The sequence below is a fragment of the Vulpes lagopus genome, chromosome 13 (genome assembly GCF_018345385.1).
Source record: "Vulpes lagopus strain Blue_001 chromosome 13, ASM1834538v1, whole genome shotgun sequence".
Lineage (NCBI taxonomy): Eukaryota > Metazoa > Chordata > Mammalia > Carnivora > Canidae > Vulpes > Vulpes lagopus.
This window is the reverse complement of record NC_054836.1, coordinates 496,180-502,179: the sequence shown is the minus strand read 5'-3', so window position 1 is coordinate 502,179 and position 6,000 is coordinate 496,180.

The window sequence follows — 6,000 nt, the reverse complement described above, 5'->3', positions numbered from 1 at the left end:
GCTGGCTTGGTTGGTAGAGCATGCGACTCTTGATCTCAGAGATGTGAGTTCAAGCTCCATGTTGGATATAGAGAATACTTAAAAATAAAAACCTTTATTTATTTATATTTCTTTAATTTTTATTTATTTATGATAGTCACAGAGAGAGAGAGAGAGAGAGATGAGAGAGGCAGAAACATAGGCAGAGGGAGAAGCAGGCTCCATGCACCAGGAGCCCGACGTGGGATTCGATCCCGGGTCTCCAGGATCGCGCCCTGGGCCAAAGGCAGGTGCTAAACCGCTGCGCCACCCAGGGATCCCTATTTATTTGTATTTTTTAAAAGATTTTATTTATTTATTCATGAGACACACACAGAGAGAGAGAAAGTCAGAGACACAGGCAGAGGAGAAGCAGGCACCATGCAGGGAGCCCGGTGTGGGACTCGATCCCGGGTCTCCAGGACCACACCCTGGGCCGAAGGCGGTGTTAAACCGCTGAGCCACCCAGGCTGCCCCGAAATAAAAACCTCTAAAGGAGATCTTTTAAAAAAGGGAACTCAAACAAGCTACAAAGATTATATGGAAAAGTTTATGGTTTCCCTTTTGTTGACCAATCTTCAGGGTAGTTTTATGACTCTCACAAAGCAAAGCTTGTTTTAGAACCATTTATATTTCAATTACTAATCAAGAAAATAATTGCTAAAAGTGCCAAGACTCAAGGCTTAGATGTATCCATTGAACTGATTTCTTTGCTGGAGCTAAGCTTAAAAGGTTGCTGAGAGACTGCCAACTCGATGTATTCTCTTTTAAAACCCTTCTAACTATCTCAGCTTTTCACTTTTCATATAGAAATACATGATCTTCCTTACTGATTTTGTATGGAAAAATTGCATTCTGGTCAAATTTACTAGTATTTTTAAGTTTTAAGCAAAGACAATGCTTCTGTAGTGTTGAAAGCTTGGCTTGACTTGCTTTTATACTTGAGTATTATTTAGTATCAATGTTAAACAGAAAACTGATTTAAAGAATAATGCTTGGTCAGAGTAGGAGCCACAATACAATAGGACAATTTGTTTTGGGGAGTCTTAGAAGGAATCTTATTGATACAATATATTTGGACCCAAACAATAGAAGAACGAAGTAAAATCTGTATCTTTGTAAGATTACATTTTCTTTGGATAACTATTGAAAAGTTCTGCCTACCGTGATTATTTAGAAGAATAAAACTAAAGTATTACAACTGCTAGGGAAAATATATTATTTGAGAAGTTATAAGAGACTAAAGGCTGAAGTTCTCTGGTCTCCTGGGATATCATTATTGGCTCAGTGCCAACATAGTATCATTGCTTCTCAATGGATTTTCATCAAAGAGTGGGTTGTATTTGATAAAACATTTACCCTGGCGAAGAGCTGTGAAAGGTTAGAATGTTTGATTATATATGCATTAATTAATCTTTAACTTTATCCCTTTCTGCATTCAAGTTTCTTTCCAATTAAAAAGGAAAGATTTAGGGTAGCCCCAGTGGCTTAGCGGTTTAGGGCCGCCATCGGACCCGGGGTGTGATCCTGGAGACCCTGGATCGAGTCCCACGTCAGGCTCCCTGCATGGAGCCTGCTTCTCCTTCTGCCTGTGTCTCTGCCTCTCTCTCTCTCCATGTCTCTCATGAATAAATAAATAAAATCTTAAAAAAAAAAAGATTTACATTTATATGCAATGTAGTGTAGTGGTATAAACATTTTATGCAGACCAACAGATACATATTTTTTTCTGGCATAAATAAAGGACCGTTTTATTTTTTTTTTAAGATTTTATTTATTTATTCATGAGAGACACAGAGAGAGGCAGAAACACAGGCAGAGGGAGAAGCAGGTTCCATGCAGGGAGCCTGATGTAGGACTCGATCCCGGACCTTGGGATCATGCCCTGAGCTAAAGGCAGACCCTCAACCAGTAAGCCACCCAGGCATCCCAGGACCATTTTAATAATTGTTTCATTTTAAATTTTGAATACTTTTAATATTGATATTTTTAGATAGATATGATCATATTAGTGTTTTATCCCAAACAGTACATTTTTTCCATTAATTCTAATATGTGGCAAAGGGAGAGGATAGAGTAGGTAGTCAAGAAAAGCTGACAGTAATTTAGGGACAGAGTCTACAGTGACAAACTGTAAAAAAAAAAAAAAGGCACATTTTGAATCTCAGAGAATAATGATCTATTGGTTGTATGTTATAATTTCTATTAGAGAAATGATCCTTTTGAATTCTCTGAAGCCAAAATAAAAGAAATATTGGGAAGTGAATAGGATGCTGAGTAAAACTTCTTATGTTCAGTGATGTATCTTAAAAGTTGAAGTAGTCATTTCTCTGACTTTTATAATGTGTCTTAACTTCAGCACACCAAACACTAAACACAGTATAATAGATTGTACAGAAATGCCAAGACAGGTAATAATTTACATGTTCTGTTTTGTATATTAAAAAATCAATATTATATATTATAAACCCTGTGGAATGCTGACACAGAAAAATCCATGCTCAGATCAGTTCTTTTTTTTTTCAGATCAGTTTTTGTACAGATAAATGATCTCTGATGTACACCAGACAATAATTAGCCAACATATTTTCTGATCGATATTTCTATAGTAGAACTACAGAAATAGATGAGTTGTGACTACTCCTATTTCAAAACTATAGTTATAGGCGAGATGAGCTTTGGGAAAAGAGTTCAGTGACATTTGTTTTTCTTTTTGCAGTGAATGCTTTCTCAATTTTCTTCTTTTATTTGGGATTTATTTATATATTTTTAGAGAAAGCGAGAGTGGGGGCATGGGCAAGGGAGAGACAGTCCTAAGCAAACTCCAGGCTGAGCCCAGAGCTTGGCTGTGGGCTCGATCTTAGGACCCTGAAGTCATGCAACCTGAGCTAAAACCAAGAGTCAGCCGCTTAACTGACTGTACCACCCAGGTACCCCTTTCTCAATTTTCTTATAAAATACATATATTACTTCAGACTTTCATTTATCAAGCATGATCTCCTTCACAGCTTATGTGTTCTCGATGTCATTTAAACTTTGCTAATAGCAACAAATAGTTGAATACTAAAAGGAGCAAAGATGAATATTGTACAATTTCTGAAGTCTTTTCATGATGCCTAATCATCATAATGACTTGGGTGGGCAGAGCTGAGAGCAGGTGTGAACATCGTTGTTTTACGGATAAGAAAATTATTTCCAAGAAGATAAATGATTTACGTTGTCCCAGGCTCCACCAGGGTGGCTGGAGCTCTCTGAGGTCTTATTCATGGCCACAACAAGCCTTCACTTAAGGAGCCAGAGCATGGCAGCCATCCTAATAGAAAGGCACTATTGTTCAGGTTAAGGAGGGGCCTACTTAGGAAAAAGGAGGTATCATCTCAGAGAGGCAAAGGCAGCCTGTCCTCCAGGATTTTCCTAAGCAATTCCCCAAGCTGGATACCTTAGTTCTGCAGCTTCCCATTCTGAAAATGATGCCCTCCTCAGGGGAAGCATGTGTCAGTTACACTGGGTTTCTGGAAAGGGTTCAAAGGAATTTTTCCCTATTGAGTTTGGATTCCTTTCTAGGTAAAGGTGAAAATTAGTGACACATTATTATGATCAAGAGTAAAAAGGATATACAAATAGCTTACCACTGTAAACCCAAACTTTAAACTAATGAGGAAAAAGGGGAGGCAATATCTCTGGTTTTATTTCAGCAGCTTTTTTTTTCTTGTTCCATAATAAAGCCAGATTACTCCCTCCTGAATAGTTTTTTTTTTGTTTTTTGTTTTTTTTTTTTTTTTTTAAAGAAACAGAATACAGGGATGCCTGGGTGGCTCAGCGATTGAGCCTCTGCCTTTGGCTCAGGGTGTGATCCCCGGCTGGTGGGATCGAGTCCCGCATCAGGCTCCCTGTGAGGAGCCTGCCTCTCCCTCTGCCTATGTCTTTGCCTCTCTCTGTGTCTCTCATGAATAAATAAATAAAATCTTTAAAAAATAAAGTACAAAATACAACACTTAGAGCAGAAGCTCTCTCTCATTCCATTCCCATCCCTCTATCCCCAGAGGTCAACTAATATTCTGAAGTTGATGTGTATTTTTTCCTTCTATATATTTCATACTTTTATGATATATCGTGTGTGGTTTACCATAGTGTTTTATGTTCTTTTTGAAAGTTATATAAACAGCAGCATAGTATAGTTGACGTTGAATCTTGCTTTTTTATTCTGACATTTATATTTCTGAGATTCAGCCTTGCTGATATGTTTAAGTCTAGTTTATCCTTTTTATGAATACACTACAATTAATTTTTCCATTCCTATATTGATTGACATTTGCAGTGTTTCCATTCTTTTTATTCTTAAAAACAAGTGTAAAGATTTTCTTATGCCCACATGCAAGAGCTCCTCTAGGGCTTATTCTTATGGGTACTATTTCATGTTCACAAGGTATAAACATCATCAACTTTTAAGGTACTGACAAATTACTCTCTCTTCCAAGAGCAGGTTATAACAGCTTTCATTTTTTCCTATCCTCTCAAATAGTTGGATATTGGCATTCTTTTTTCTAGTCAAATAGAGGTAAATGGCATTCCATCGTTATTATAATTTGCAGTTCTCTAATTACTAATTAGATTGACCATATTCCCACATTTTTAATGGACATTCGACTTTCCTCCTTTGTGAAATTCCTGATCTCATCCTTTGCCCATCTTTTTAAAATTAATCTTTTTTCTTATCTTTGCAAGTGTTTTTGTAGATATTGGAGGGCAGTCCTTTTGTCCAGTGTAGGAATAAAAATAGATTCCAAAGATTTCAGTGCAATGTGGATAGTTTGAAAGAAAATGATAAACGATAGTAAAGAAACTCAAGACCACAACATGTGTGGGTATTCCCATATTTGTTCCTCGTAGCCCCAGAGCAAAACTTTAATAATCCTCCCAGGGATACTGCTGGGAGGACCACCTTGGAAAGCCCTCTTAGAAGTTTTATCGATATACATGCAAATTTACAGAAATTATATTACTTTTGTTATGATCACTTATGTAATAACTCAGCTTTGAGCAAGTGTGCTAGGTGGTTACGTTATACGATATTTCTAGTGAGCAGTTATAAACCTGTACCATAGCATGTTTATGTCTTTAAAAGATCCGCTGGAGCTAGACTATCCTCTCACTAGTAAGCAGCACTAGAGCTTACTACTTTGTCTTATCACAGTCTGCTTCCAATTTGTGGCTTGATTTAACTTTGCTGATGGCTTCCTTGTTGGTTCAGAAATGTAAAACTTTAAGAAAATCATATTTATCATTATTATATTTCATATTTTGTCTTCTTCCATCATATGAAACCTTTCTACTCTTATGTCATAATGACATTTCCTGTATTTTCTTCTCAAAATTTTAAACTTAGTTTTCATATTAAGATCTTTAATCTGAAATATATTTTATATAGTATATGAAGGAAGAAATATACCTTTATTTTTTCTTCTATGGATTGTCAATTTTTTTCAGTACCATTTATTGATTAGTTTAACCATCCATTTGCAATGGCAGTTCTCTTGCTATCTCAAATTCTCACATAAGTTTATGCATATTTCTCTATTTTCTGTTCTCTTTCCTTGACCTCTTTGGCCCTCCCTGCACCAATATCATGCTATTTTTGTTACTATAGTTATATAAGTCTTGATATCTGGTAAGTTACAACTGGTAGCTTTATAAGTATTAAATCATTTTAAATTTTGTATGAAGGCTTACCTAATCTGCAAATAGCACCAATTGTACTTCTTTACTACAACTATTTCTTTTTTCTTGTCTTATTTCATTGGTAAGTACGGTGCTGATTATAGAACAGTTGATCTGTGTCTTGTTTTCATTTTAGAGCGAATGTTTCTGTTATTTTAACATTAATGTTAGCTGTAATTTTAAGTTAACATTTGTTATATTAAAGAAGCTTTTTTCTGTTTCTAGATTGCTAATAGTTTTAATAATGAATGATTGCCTTTAACC